Genomic DNA, 15,628 nt, shown 5'->3' with positions numbered 1-15,628 from the left:
TAGTCCTCAGAAGAGACATTAGGTATGTAGCCCAGCCCTATCCTTCAGAGGCAGCAACCAGCCTGACCCTGAACCGGACTCAGGCTGGGTCAGGCTCCGCTCTTGCTGCCACCACTGGTACTGTCTCTGTCTGTTGGGTTGGGACCCTTTGCCCCTTAGGAAAGGTGTTGGTTACAGATGTTTACCTCAGTTTGTCACTGTTGAAGAAACAAAATAATAATAATAATAGCAAAAAAATAACATCGTAGACATGGAGACTTAGAAGACAAAAGCCACAGGAGAAACCTCCCCCTTTGCAGTTTTTCTGTGAAGGTATCGTTTGTTCATGTATGCACACGTATGTGTGTGTCTCTGTCTCACCCCAGGGCAGGCCAGATCATCCATTGACACCTGTCCCAGCCTGTGTGTCCCTCACACTGCCCCTGTCCTTTGGTGCTTCCCAGGGGCCCCTTGAACTGGCTTGTGGGCTGTAGGGGAGCTTCCTGGATAGGAAGTGGGGCCTTCAGTTAGCTAGAGGTCTCCCACCAGATCCTGTGACTAGAGGGCCCCAGGCTGTGTGATGCTCCCTGAGCCCACAACACAGTGCTGGTGGTTGGCATCTGTCCAAGTCTGGGGCAGGGCCTGGGTTGAACCCAAGCCCTTGAGCCTCACGCTCCTGTCTTGCCTCCCCTACCCCATGTCTTTGTAAATACTCTGGCATCCTTTGGCCCTGGGGAGGTTTTTAAATGTGTTATTTACATCTCTAACTATGACAATTGCTATAAAATAAAAATTTAGAAAGATAAAAAAAAAACCTTCATGACAAAAAGGATACATAATCTAATGAAATATTCATGAAATCGTTTCTGAGGGACTGGCTCAAAGGAAGCACTAGGATGTTTGGTTATCACAAACACAGCTCTCACAAATATCACAGACTGGAGATGGTGAATGATAGGTTTTGCTGAAAAAACTATGTACGAGAGAAGCAGTGCTTTATGGCCGAGTCACTCACCATGCTGGAGCTGTGCTTACAGAGGAGGTGAACAATAAAGTTTGCTTCACCAGGAACTTCAGCACTGGTGTGCAGCTTTAGTGCCTTTGCAGAGCTCCATGGTAGACTGTGATCTTGTGGAACCAACTAATATTTTAAGGAAAGGATGAAATATTATGTAAAAACTTCCTTTTTGACATAAATATTTTCTGTTATTTTTGAGATTATAATTACATTATTTCCTCTTCTCTTTAATCTTTGCAAAACCTCCCTACACTCTCCCTTGCTGTTTCTCATGTATGGCCTCTCTTTTCCTTCATTGTTGTTACGTGCATATACATGTATACATGTAGTTTTACAGTCCTAAATGTAAGCTTTCTGGACTCATTATTTGATATGGGATTACAACAGGTGTGCTCTTCCCTGGGTGGAAGTATTTCCTTAAGTCTCAGAAAGTTCTAAGGAAAGAGTTAGGACGTTCATAAGACTCAGCATTTAAATTATGGCTGGGAAAGCTGGAACTTAAAAGAATAATAAGGCCCTTCTGCTCCCAAGCTTACATAGGTTTTAAGTTAGAACTGAAGAAATGAGAACCTCCGTCTCAGTCAGTTGCAAACAAGTCATGCAGACATGTTCATGGTTCTAGTTTTCCTGAGTCCCCCATTCTAATGGGAGCCTTTGTGATACCACACATTTGTTATTCATATTCCTGTAAGTAATCCCGTACCTATACTCCTGTATTAATCTCAATAAACTCATTAATTTGAGGAAATAGGAATTACACAGTCTTCCCTGGATGTCAGATAAAGAAAGGGGGAACTGATAAGTAAAACAAATGGCTGTCTTCAAGTTTCCTTTTTATTTTCTGTACTAAGACAAAAGCTTAAGAGGCTTTTTCTTCCACCAGCAGGCTGTCTCCTCCAGCTGTCCGGTTCAGGACAGATAGGTTAACGGTCAGTTCTGAACATGGTCACCTGAAGCTGCAGGTGATTACAGCTCATGTGAGTGAGCAGTGGCTGGGTCATGCCTTAAGACAGCATGTCACAGCAGTCCTCCTCACTCTCAGGCAGGACATGCAGGACCCATTTCCATGACGTTTCCCCTGTCTAGGGGAATGGTTGGTCTACAGGTCCCAATTAAGAATGAACATTCATGGACATTTCAACATTTTGAAATTATGAGGTTGTGCATTTTCTGCTATGCACTCCATAAATAAGAGCCTCTGACCAAGCCTGACAGCTGAAGACGTCTATCCATAGAATCAGAAATATTTACGAAGCAGTTACTCTTGTCACACAAAGTAACAACATTAACGTCATCTTAAAGGACTCTATGCCTCATCCAGCCATGCTCTTTTGACCATGGACACAGTGCCAGGTACTAATTCCTACCTAGAGTGCAGGCCTCACCAGATCAGCAGAAAGTTAAGTACACAATAACTCTCAAGTCACCATTGCACCAGTGATTTTCTCATATTGTGTAATCCCCATTTAAATGATATTTTATTATGCCAAAATAAAAAGTTTTAATTTCATATGATCCTATTTGTTGATTGTTTTTGTCTCATTTGCTGAATAGACAAGAGTCCTACTCAGAAAACCCTTTCCTATGCTTAAAACTTGGAAGATTTTCTCTACTGTATTCTTTGGCATTTTTAGGGAATTACGTCTCATTTTGACATCCATGACACATTTGGTGCAGTTTGTGTATGGTAGAAGTTCAAGAGCAGAGTTTCATTTTCTACATGCTGAAAACAATTTCTCATAATCGGCATATCTGAGACAGTGTCTCAAATGCCAACAAACATATGGAATACAAATATGTGTGTAAAGTTACCCTAGTTACACACAAGTACATGCTGCTTACCAAGTGGACCACTTTGAGATACCCAAGCATGTAGTAATACAAGGTCAAATTCTGCTCCCCATTTCCCATTTCCCTCCCCCTTCTCGCACATATTGCCTCCTTCCCCCACTCCCCTTCTCCTCCTCCCACTCCATTCCCCCTCCCTCTCGATACTGAAGAGCAGTCCAAATTCCCTGCCCTGTAGGAAGACCAAGGTCCTCCCACTTCTATCTAGGTCCAGGAAGGTGACCTTCCAAGCAGGCTAAGCTCCCACAAAGCCAGTTCATGTATTCGGATCAAAACCTAGTGCCATTGTCCTTGGCTTCTCATCAGCCTTCATTGTCTGCCATGTTCACAGAGTCCAGTTTAAACCCATGCTTATTCAGTGCCAGTCTAGCTGGCCTTGGTGGGCTCCCAATAGATCAGTTCCACTGTCACAGTGGGTGGGTGACCCCTCGTGGTCCCGACTTCCGTGCTCATGTTCTCCCTCCTTCTGCTCCTCATTTGGACCTTAAGAGCGCAGACCATTGCTCCAAATTGAGTCTCTGTCTCTATCTCGATCTATCGCCAGATGAAGGTTCTAAGGTGATATGCAAGATATTCATCAGTATAGGATAGGGTCATTTCAGGTTCCCTCTCCTCAGTTACCCAAGGTACCAGCTGGGGACATCTCCCTGGACACCTGCGAGCCCCTCTAGAGTCAAGTCTCTTGCCAATCCTAAGATGGCTCCCTTAGTTAGAATATATACTTCGCTGTTCCTGTACCCACCCTTCCTATATTCCAACCATCCCAATCCCCCAAGCTACTCCCATCCTCCCCTTCTCACGTTTCTACCCAATTTCCCCTTAGCCCCATGCCACCTCACCCTCAAGTTCCCAGTTTTTGCCCAGCAATCTTGTTTAATTCCTCTATACAGGCGGATGACTATACGATTTTCTTTGGATTCACTTTCTTATTTAGCTTCTCTAGGATCACAAATTATATGCTCAATGTCCTTTATTTATGGCTAGAAACCAATTATGAGTGAGTACATCCCATGTTCTTCTTTTTGGGTCTGGATTACCTCACTCAGGATAGTGTTTTCTATTTCCATCTTTTTGCATGCAAAATTCGAGAAGTCATTGTTTTTTACCGCTGAGTAGTACTCTAATATGTATATATTCCACACTTTCTTCATCCATTCCTCCACTGAAGGGCATCTAGGTTGTTTCCAGGTTCTGGCTATTACAAACAATGCTGCTATGAACATAGTTGAAAAAATACTTTTGTCATATAATAGGGTATCTCTTGGGTATATTCCCAAGAGTGGTATTACTGGATCTTTGGGTAGGTTGATCCCAAATTTCCTTAGAAATCGCCACACTGATTTCCAAAGTGGTTGCACAAGTTTGCATTCCCACAAGAAATGGATGAGTGTGCTCCTTACTCCACAACCTCTCCAGCAAACGCTATCATTGGTGTTTTAGATTTTAGCCATTCTGATAGGTGTAAGATGGTATCTCAAATTTGTTTTAATTTGAAATTCCCTTATTGCTAAGGAGGTTGAGCATGACCTTAAGTGTCTTTTGGCCATTTGAATTTCTTCTGTTGAGAATTCTCTGTTCAGTTCAGTGCCCCATTTTTAATTGGGTTAATTAGCATTTTAAAGTCTAGTCTCTTGAGTTCTTTATATATTTGGAAGATCAGAACTTTGTTTGTTGCAGAGTTGGTGAAGATCTTCTCCCAGTCGGTGGGTTGCCTTTTTGTCTTAGTGACAGTGTCCCTTGCTTTACAGAAGCTTCTCAGTTTCAGGAGGTCTCACTTATTCAATGTTGTCCTTAATGTCTGTGCTGCTGGGGATCTACGTAGGAAGTGATCTCCTGTACCCATATGTTGTAGAGTACTTCCCACTTTTTCTTCTATCAGGTTCAGTGTGTTCAGACTAATATTGAGGTCTTTAATCCATTTGGACTTGAGTTTTGTGCATGGTGATAGATATGGATCTGTTTTCATTCTTCTACAGGTTGACAGTCAGTTCTGCCAGCACCATTTGTTGAAGATGTTCTCTTCTTTCCATTGAATACTTTTAGCTCCTTTATCAAAAATCAGGTGTTCATATGTTTGTGGGTTAATATCAGTGTCTTCTACTCGGTTCCATTGATCGACTTCTATGTTTTTATGCCAATACCAAGCTGTTATCAATACTGAAGCTCTGTAATAGAGTTTGAAGTCAGGGATGGTAATGCCTCCTGAAGCTCCTTTATTGTATAAGATTGTTTTGTGTATCCTGGGTTTTTTGTTTTTCCATATAAAGTTGATTAATGTCCTCTCAAGATCTGTGAAGAATTTTGATGGGATTTTAATGGGGATTGCATTGAATCTATAAATTGCCCTTGGTAGAACTGCGATTTTTACTATGTTGATCCTCCCAATCCAAGAGCAAGGGAGATCCTCCCATTTTCTGGTATCCTCCTCAATTTCTTTCTTCAAAGACTTAAAGTTCTTGTCAAATAGATCCTTCACTTCCTTGGTTAGAGTTACCCCAAGATATTTTATGCTATTTGTGGCTATCGTGAAGGGTGATGCTTCTCTGATTTCCCTCTCTGCTTCCTTATCCTTTGTGTATAGGAGGGCAACTGATTTTTTGGAGTTGATCTTGTATCCTGCCACGCTACTAAAGGTGTTTATCAGCTGTAGGAGTTCTTTGGCGGAGTTTTTGGGGTCACATATGTACACTATCATATTGTCTGCAAATAATGAAAGTTTAACTTCTTCCTTTCCAATTTGAATCCCTTTAATCCCCTTATGTTGTCTTATTACTATCGCTAGAATTTCAAGCATATACTCAAAGGACTTGAATCCTACCACCATGATACTTGTACATTCATATTTATAATAGGGTGGAAATAGGGTCAAAATGGAATCAGTCTAAGTATCCAGCAACAGATAATGAATAAGGAAAATGTAATACATATATCTTATAAAATTTCATTCAACTACAAAGAAAAACAAAATTTTAAAATTTGTATAAATGGATGAATATAGAAATTATTATATTAAGCAAGATAACTGAGACTTAGAAAAATAAATATTTCATTTTTGCCCTCATATGTGAGTTCTAGCTTTTAATGTTTTGCAGGTGTATACATGTGTATGGGTGTTGGTATAGGTCATCAAACAAGAAAGAGGACTACAGGAACAGAAAGAAAAGATTTTTGAGGAAGTGGAAAAGTGTAGTGGGACACATGTAAGATAAAGGGAGAAAAAACAAAAGGGCAGAAAGTGAACAAGGGGAGTTGACAAAGTTGTTTGGTTATTTGGATGTACCGTCTGCAGAGATGGAGATTGCAGATATTTTTCATCTATACTGTGTCTTTCCTTTATATGTCTTTTGATGAGCTTTAGTGAAAAGTTTTAAATTATATCAAAGTTAAGTGTATCATTATTATTGTAATGTTTACTGGGTAATTATGAAAGAATAGCCAAATGAAAGATACAAGAAAAGTCAGGCTTTGGAGAGTGGGTATTGTGTATTTTGTGCCTTTCTGAGCACATCATCCTCCCAGAATTCTGACAAGTGTACAAAACAAGAAATTCGTAAAATTAATTGTTTAGAATTTTGGCAGACATACCCAGTCTACTTTCCAATTCCAATAAAAATTGCAAACATTTATCATGAGTTTCCTTCTATCGAGCATTCTCACACTGAAGCTATGTAGAGGAACTCACCTGAGATCATCCCATTGCCATAATTTCTGATGTGAGCAAAGGGGTTTCCTTGTGAATTACAAAAGACACTCCTATTACTAGGTATATTCAAAAAGTTTTATGAGCTCTCTGCCAAGAATTAGGTGCAAAAGCTAATTATATTTCTTATGCCATTGGTTATACTCTAGTATCTGATCTTAGATCACTTAAAATGAAAGTGTCTAGCAGTTACAGATACTAGGACTTTACTAGTGTTCCATTGTGTCATAAACATTCAAAAGTCAAACTGCATGTTGCACTCTTCCAAGATAAAACTGCATATAATGTCAAGCATCCATTTGACCAGATTTACCAAAACAAGAGCAGCCTCAGTGAACCTGAGTCAATATCAGCTCCTTTTACACTGTTCATAGACATTGGTACAGTTGATATCTCTTGTTACGTAACTCCTATCCTTATTCCTCTACTCTCCCTTTTTATATATTTACATCAAAGCTTTCCAATCTTCAGCAGTAATTTAGAGGTTTAGCAACTGCAGTCCAGCAAGTGCTTTCTGAGCCCACTCCATCTAGAGAGACATTGACTGCACAGTAACAGTGCTAGAAGACTCTCATGACAACTGGGTGGTCACTAATCCACTGTGCCATTCATGGTGAAGGCATGTTCTGAAAATGAAGATCTGAAAAATTCAGACACTAAAGAATAGAAAGTATTCTTTTTCTGATACTTAAGTTTAAAATCACAGTCCCTCAATTACTGATTACATAAAAACAAAAGTGAAGTATTGTGGTCAAGAATACAGGGCATATACCAACGGACATGCCAAACCAAAAAAGGCAAAGCCCACGAGTTCTCAACGCTACACAAAGAACTATAGGCAACTAGAAAATCTAGGAGCTGAAGAAATTGTTTCCCCAGGGAAGAGCATACGAATTTGTTGTCCAGTGCAAAACAAAACAAAACAAAACACACATAGGTAGCATTATATGTACCCAACAGATTATATTCAGAAATGTATATGCATATGTGCATCCAATAACAATTAGTAAAAGAAAAGACCATGTATTTGAAGGAGAGCAGGAAGGAGTGTATGGGATGACTTGGAAGGAGGAAAAAGAGGGAAAATTCTTATAATTATATTGTAATCTCAAAACTAAAATTTAAAAAATATAGTGAGTAAAGTACAGTCATTATACTAACATTCCACATCCTTAATAGTACAATTGTGGACTCGCGATCATCCTTCTCCTACTGATTCTCTATAGTCTCTCAAAAAGGAGGAATCTATCTATTAGGGATACCTTCTTAACCACTTAATTATGAGAGCTGGTTATGGCATAAAGTTAGCCCTTCATGCTTACCTGTTCCTATTATGGTTTCTCTTTTAAAATGTCCCAAAGGCTCCTGTGCTGAAGGCTTAGTTCCAACCTTGCAGCATCATTGAGAGGTGACAGAATATGATGCACTTACCTTATCAGTTAACTAATCCATCAATGAATTTGTAAGTGAGTGGGCAAATTTAAGGAACATAGCAATAACAAGTAGGTAACTGGGGATACATCTGATTTTCTTTTTATTTATTCTTCTCTCATAAAATACTTTCTGACCACAGCATCCACTCTTCCCAACATCCCCCCTCTTCTTCTCCCCGAGATCCATGGCTCCTGAGCTTCTCTTAAGAAAAGAGCAGGCCTCCCAGTAATATCAGTTGAACAGTATATAAAAAGATGCTTTATTTCTAGATCCAAACCCTCATATTAAGGCTGGTTAGGACAACCCAGCAGAGGAAAAAGAGTTCCAAAAGAAGGCAAAAGTGTCAGAGACACCCCATCTCCAGCTTTTGGGAATCCCACAAAATCTCAAGCTAAAAAAATTCACATCATGTATGTAGAGTACAATTCCCACACAACTCATTGGACTGGAGACATCTAGCTGATGCCTGTGTAGAACTTTCACCCCCATGATCTAATATCTTTGGTACAGGAAGTATTCTACAGGCTACCAAATGAGAAATGTATATACCAGCCCAGCCACAAAACTTTGTTATCCTGCCTATACGATATACTAAGGCTCAACAGTGGCACAATGCAGTGCATTGTGGGAGTAATTATCCAATGTATGGTTTGATTATGCGGCATTGCTTGAGTGTCCAGGAACCAGGGATTAGGATAAAAATGCTAATGCTCAAAAACAAAAATAAAAGTAAGAACGAAATGACCGACTCCCTGGGCTCCCTGTAGGGGCTCTACACCCTGCATACTGCCTCTCTCTTCTTGTCCCACCCAGCTTGCATCCAGAACCCTTCTTCCTTCTGCCCCCTTTCCTCTTTGGGCACATAACACCATCCAGCTCAGTCTGTCTGGCGCTGGGGGCAAATCCTCAGGGCAAGTAGGCAGGCGAGACTTCCTTTGTTTCACTGGCCTGCCTGCAACAAGCAAGGTAAGGGCTTTGTTTACAAACTACCCAACCTGCACGGAGATCTGATCTAGGCACCAGGAGAGACAGCAGCGGGGTGAGTTTGTGACCGGCGGTGGTGGAAGCAGCCCTGGACAGGGAACTCTGAAGTTCCTCATCCCCCACCCTATACTCCCAGGGCTCCCTGCAGGGGCTCTACACCCTGCATACTGCCTCTCTCTTCTTGTCCCACCCAGCTTGCATCCAGAACCCTTCTTCTTTCTGCCCCCTTTCCTCTTTGGGCACATAACACCATCCAGCTCAGTCTGTCTGGCACTGTGGGCAAATCCTCAGGGCAAGTAGGCAGGCGAGACTTCCTTTGGTTCACTGGCCTGCCTGCACCAAGCAAGGTAGGAGCTTTGTTTAGGAACTACCCAACCTGCACGGAGATCTGATCTTGGCACCAGGAGAGCCATCAGTGGGAGAGCTAATCTGGGTACCAGGAGAGCCGTCTTTGGGCACGGAGATCTGATATTGGTACCAGGAGAGACATCACTGGAGCACCAGGAGAGCTATCACTGCCGAGTGCCATCACGGGGAAGATACATCAGTAGGCAAGTAGACCTGATCCGGTAAAAGAAGATCCATAGGGGAGCATTCGGAGAAAGAGATGGGCAGGCGCCAATGCAAGAATTCACCCAACAATCTGAAAAACTATATGAAACCACCAGAACCCAGCGACCTCACAACAGGAGGACATGAACACCTTAATCATGAAGAAGTAGATAAAATTGACTTTATGAAAGTGATTGATGCCCTTAAACAGCATGTAAAACATGCCCTTATAGAAATGGATGAGAAGTATAACAGAAAGTTTGAAGAATTGAGTAAATCAGTGAATGATACCCTAGGAAACCAAGGAAAAACAATCAAACAGATAATGGAAACAGTTCAAGACTTAAAAACTGAAATGGAGGCAAATAAGAAAACACAAACAGAAGGCCAGCTGGACAGGGAAAATCTAGGTAAACGAATAGAGACTACAGAAGCAAGCATAACCAACAGAATACAAGAGATAGAAGAAAGAATCTCAGATTCTGAAGATACCATAGAGAAAATAAACACGCTGATTAAAGAAAACAGCAAGGCCAACAAATTCTCATCACAAAACATTCAGGAAATATGGGACACAATAAAAAGACCAAACCTAAGAATAATAGGAATAGAAGAAGGAGAAGAAGTGCAGCTCAACGGTCCAGAAAATATATTTAATAAAATTATAGAAGAAAACTTTCCCAACCTAAAGAAAGATATACCTATGAAGGTTCAAGAAGCATACAGAACACCGAATAGGCTGGATCAAAAAAAAAAATCCTCTCGCCATATAATAATCAAAACACAAAGCATACAGAATAAAGAAAGAATACTAAGAGCAGCAAAGGAAAAAGGCCAAGTTACTTATAAAGGTAAACCTATCAGACTTACACCTGACTTCTCTATGGAAACCATGAAAGCCAGAAGGTCCTGGATAGATGTACTGCAGAAACTAAGAGACTATGGATGCAAGCCCAGACTACTATACCCAGCCAAGCTTTCGTTCACTATAAATGGAGAAAACAAAATTTTCCAGGATAAAAACAAATTTAAACAATACGTAGCCACAAATCTAGCCTTACAGAAAGTAATATAAGGAAAATCACTAATCAAGGAGTCCAACAATGACCACAGTAACTCAGACATCTAGAGACCCTTTACCAGCACATCTCAAAGAAGGGAAACACACAAAATCTACTACTAAAAAAAATGACCGGAGTTAACAACCACTGGTCATTAATATCACTTAATGTCAATGGACTCAACTCACCTATAAAAAGGCACAGACTAAGAGATTGGATACGAAAACAGGATCCAACATTCTGCTGTTTACAAGAAACACACCTCAACCACAAAGACAGGCACCTACTCAGAGTAAAGGGCTGGGATAAGGCTTATCAAGTAAAAGGACCTAGGAAACAAGCAGGTGTGGCCATACTAATTTCTAACAAAGTTGACTTCAAACTTAAATCAATCAGAAGAGATGGAGAGGGACATTTTCTACTCATAACAGGAACAATTCATCAGGATGAAATCTCAGTCCTGAATATCTATGTCCCTAATATGAAAGCACCCACGTACGTAAAAGAAACATTGTTAAAACTCAAGGCAGCCATCAAACCACACATATTAATAGTAGGAGACTTTAATACTCCTCTCTCACCAATGGACAGGTCAATTAGACAGAAACCTAACAGAGAAATAAGAGAATTAATGGAGGTAATGAATCAAATGGACTTAACAGACATCTATAGAATATTCCACCCAAATAGGAAAGAATATACCTTCTTCTCTGCAGCTCATGTAACCTTCTCAAAAATCGACCACATACTCGGTAACAAAGCAAACATCCACAGTTACAAAAAGATATTAATAACCACCTGTATCTTATCAGATCACCATGGATTAAAGCTAGAATTCAGCAACAATGCTACCCCCAGAAAGCCTACAAACTCATGGAAACTGAATAGTCAACTACTGAACCATACCTGGATTAAGGAAGAAATAAAGAAAGAAATTAAAGTCTTCCTTGAAGACAATGAAAATAAAGAAACAACATACTCAAACCTATGGGACACTATGAAAGCAGTCCTGAGAGGAAAGTTCATAGCACTAACTGCCCACTTAAGGAAAACAGAGAAAGCACACATTGGAGACTTAACAGCCCACCTGAAACCTCTAGAAAAAAAAGAAGCAGACTCACCTAGAAGGGGTAGAAGACTGGAAATAATCAAACTGAGGGCTGAAATCAACAAAATAGAAACACAGAAAACAATTGAAAGAATCAATAAATCAAAAAGCTGGTTCCTGGAGAAAATCAACAAGAATGATAAACACCTACCCAAACTAATCAAACGGCAGAGAGAGAATTTGCAAACAAATTAAGATCAGAAATGAAAAGGGAGACATAACCACAGACACAGAAGAAATTCAGAGAATCATTAGATCTTACTACAAAAGCCTGTATGCCACAAAACTGGAAAATGTTAAAGAAATGGACACTTTTTTAGATAAATACCATATACCAAAGTTAAACCAGGACCAGGTGAACAACCTAAATAGACCTGTTAGTCATGAAGAATTAGAAGCGGTTATCAAAAACCTCCCTTCCAAAAAAAGTCCAGGACCAGATGGTTTCAATGCGGAATTCTACCAGAACTTCCAAGAAGACCTAATACCTATACTCCTTAAGATATTTCACAATATAGAAACAGAAGAGTCATTGCCAAATTCCTTTTATGAAGCTACAGTAACTCTGATACCAAAACCACACAAAGACCCAACCAAGAAAGAAAATTACAGGCCAATCTCACTCATGAACATCGACGCAAAAATCCTCATTAAAATTCTGGCAAACCGAATCCAAGAACACATTAGAAAAATTATCCATTATGATCAAGTAGGATTCATACCAGAGATGCAGGGCTGGTTTAACATACGCAAATCTATCAATGTATTCCATCATATAAATAAACTGAAAGAAAAAAACCATATGATCGTTTCATTAGACGCTGAAAAAGCATTTGACAAAATTCAACATCCCTTTATGATAAAAGTCTTGGAGAGATTAGGGATACAAGGGTTATACCTAAATTTAATTAAAGCTATATACAGCAAGCCGACAGCTAATATCAAATTAAATGGAGAGAAACTTAAAGCCATCCCACTAAAATCAGGAACACGCCAAGGCTGTCCACTCTCTCCATACCTCTTCAATATAGTTCTCAAAGTTTTAGCAATAGCAATAAGACAACATAAGGGGATAAAGGGGATTCAAATTGGAAAGGAAGAAGTTAAACTTGCATTATTTGCAGATGATATGATAGTGTACATGAGCGACCCCAAAAACTCCACCAAAGAACTCCTACAGCTGATAAACGCCTTTAGTAATGTGGCAGGATACAAGATCAACTCCAAAAAATCAGTCGCCCTCTTATACACAAAGGATATGGAAGCAGAGAGGGAAATAAGAGAATCATCACCTTTCACGATAGCCAAAAAAAGCATAAAATATCTTGGGGTAACTATAACTAAGGAAGTGAAAGATCTATTTGACAAGAACTTTAAGGCATTGAAGAAAGAAATTGAAGAGGATACCAGAAAATGGAAGGATCTCCCTTGCTCCTGGATTGGGAGGATCAACATAGTAAAAATGGCAATTCTACCAAGGGCAATTTATAGATTCAATGCAATCCCCATTAAAATCCCATCAAAATTCTTCACAGATCTTGAAAGGACAATAATCAACTTTATATGGAGAAACAAAAAACTCAGGATAGCCAAAACAATCTTATACAATAAAGGAACTTCTGGAGGCATTACCATCCCTGACTTCAAACTCTATTACAGAGCTACAGTAATGAAAACAGCGTGGTACTGGCATAAAAACAGAGCAGTCGACCAATGGAATCATATAAAACACCCGGATTTTAACCCACAAACCTATGAACAACTAATTTTCGATAAAGGAGCTAAAAGTATACAATGGAAGAAAGAAAGCATCTTCAACAAATGGTGCTGGCACAATTGGATGTCAACCTGTAGAAGAATGAAAATAGACCCATATCTATCACCATGCACAAAACTCAAGTCCAAATGGATCAAAGACCTCAATATCAATCTGAACACACTGAACCTGATAGAAGAGAAAATGGGAAGTACCCTACAACATATGGGCACAGGAGATCACTTCCTATGTATAACCCCAGCAGCACAGACATTAAGGGCAACATTGAATAAATGGGACCTCCTGAAACTGAGAAGCTTCTGTAAAGCAAAAGACACTGTCATTAAGACAAAAAGGCAGCCTACTGACTGGGAGAAGATCTTCACCAACCCCGCTACAGACAAAGGTCTGATCTCCAAAATATATAAAGAACTCAAGAAACTAGACTTTAAAAGGATAATTAACCCAATTAAAAAATGGGGCACTGAACTGAACAGAGAATTCTCAACAGAAGAAGTTCAAATGGCCAAAAGATACTGAAGGTCATGCTCAACCTCCTTAGCGATCAGAGAAATGCAAATCAAAACAACTTTGAGATATCATCTTACACCTGTCAGAATGGCTAAAATCAAAAACACCAAGGATAGCCTTTGCTGGAGAGGTTGTGGAGAAAGGGGTACCCTCATCCATTGCTGGTGGGACTGCAAACTTGTGCAACCGCTTTGGAAATCAGTGTGGCGGTTTCTCAGAAAAATTGGGATCAACCTACCCCTGGACCCAGCAATAGCACTCTTGGGAATATACCCAAGAGATGCCCTGTCATATGACAAAAGCATTTGTCCAACTATGTTCATAGCAGCATTATTTGTAATAGCCAGAACCTGGAAGCAACCTAGATGCCCTTCAATAGAAGAATGGATGAAGAAAGTGTGGAATATATATCCATTAGAGTACTACTCAGCGGTAAAAAACAATGACTTCTCGAATTTTGCATGCAAATGGATGGAAATAGAAAATACGATCCTGAGTGAGGTAACCCAGACCCAAAAAGAAGATCATGGGATGTACTCACTCATAATTGGTTTCTAGCCATGGATAGGGGCCACTGAGTCTATAATTTGTGATCCTAAAGAAGCTAAACAAGAGGGTAAACCCAAGGAAAAACATATAGATATCCTCCCAGCTATGGGAAATAGACAAGATTGATGGGCAAAAAATTGGAATCTTGGGGGGTGGGGTGGGATGGGGATGAGGAGTGATGGGGAGAGAAAAGTGTGAAGGAGAGGATGAGGGGAACTGGGGGAATCGGGGTGATTGGGGGTAAAGGAAGTTTGGATTGGGGAGCAGGGAAACTCATACCTTAGTTAAGGGAGCCACCTAAGGGTTGGCAAGAGACTTGAACCTGGAATGGCTACCAGATGCCCAGGGCAATGTCCCCAGTTAGTTCATTGGGGCACCTGAGGGTAGGGAACCTGAAATGAACCTATCCTATAATCATACTGATGAATATCTTGCATATCGCCATAGAACCTTCATCTAGCGATGGATGGAGATAGAGACAGATACCCACACTGGAGCACCGGACTGAGCTCCCAAGGTTATAATGAGGAGCAGAAGGAGAGAGAACATGAACAAGGAAGTCAGGACCATGAGGGGTGCACCCAACCACTGAGACAGGGGGTCCGATCTATTGGGAGCTCACCAAGGCCAGCTGGACTGCTACTGAAAAAACATGGGATAAAACCGGACTCTCTGAATGTGGCAGACAATGAGAGCTGACGAGAGGCCAAGGAGAATGGCAGGGGAACTTTCATCTGGCGATGGATCGAGAGAGAGACAGAGACCCATTTGGAGCAATGGTCTGAGCTCTTAAGGTCCAAATGAGGAGCAGAAGGAGGGAGAACATGAGCAAGGAAATCAGGACCACGAGGCGTGCACCCACCCACTGTGACAGTGGAACTGATCTATGGGGAGCTCTCCAAGGCCAGCTGGACTGGGACTGAATAAGCATGGGTTGAAACTGGACTCTCTGAACAAGGCAGACAATGAAGGCTGATGAGAAGCCAAGGACAATGGCACTAGGTTTCGATCCTAATACATGAACTGGCTTTGTGGGAGCATAGCCTGTTTGGATGCTCACCTTCCTGGACCTAGATAGAAGTGGGAGGACCTTGGTCTTCCTGTAGAG

The 15,628-nt window shown here is 40.7% G+C and overlaps 1 pseudogene; it reads left to right on the top strand.

Annotated features, from left to right (window-relative positions):
- LOC130862743 (non-receptor tyrosine-protein kinase TNK1-like) overlaps positions 1-15,628 on the top strand; it is a 255,660-nt pseudogene that overhangs the window by 113,948 nt on the left and 126,084 nt on the right.

The sequence above is a fragment of the Chionomys nivalis genome, chromosome 20 (assembly GCF_950005125.1).
Source record: "Chionomys nivalis chromosome 20, mChiNiv1.1, whole genome shotgun sequence".
Classification (NCBI taxonomy): Eukaryota; Metazoa; Chordata; class Mammalia; order Rodentia; family Cricetidae; genus Chionomys; species Chionomys nivalis.
Note: the sequence above shows the minus strand (reverse complement) of the source record. Positions and strands in the feature narration are given on the sequence as shown.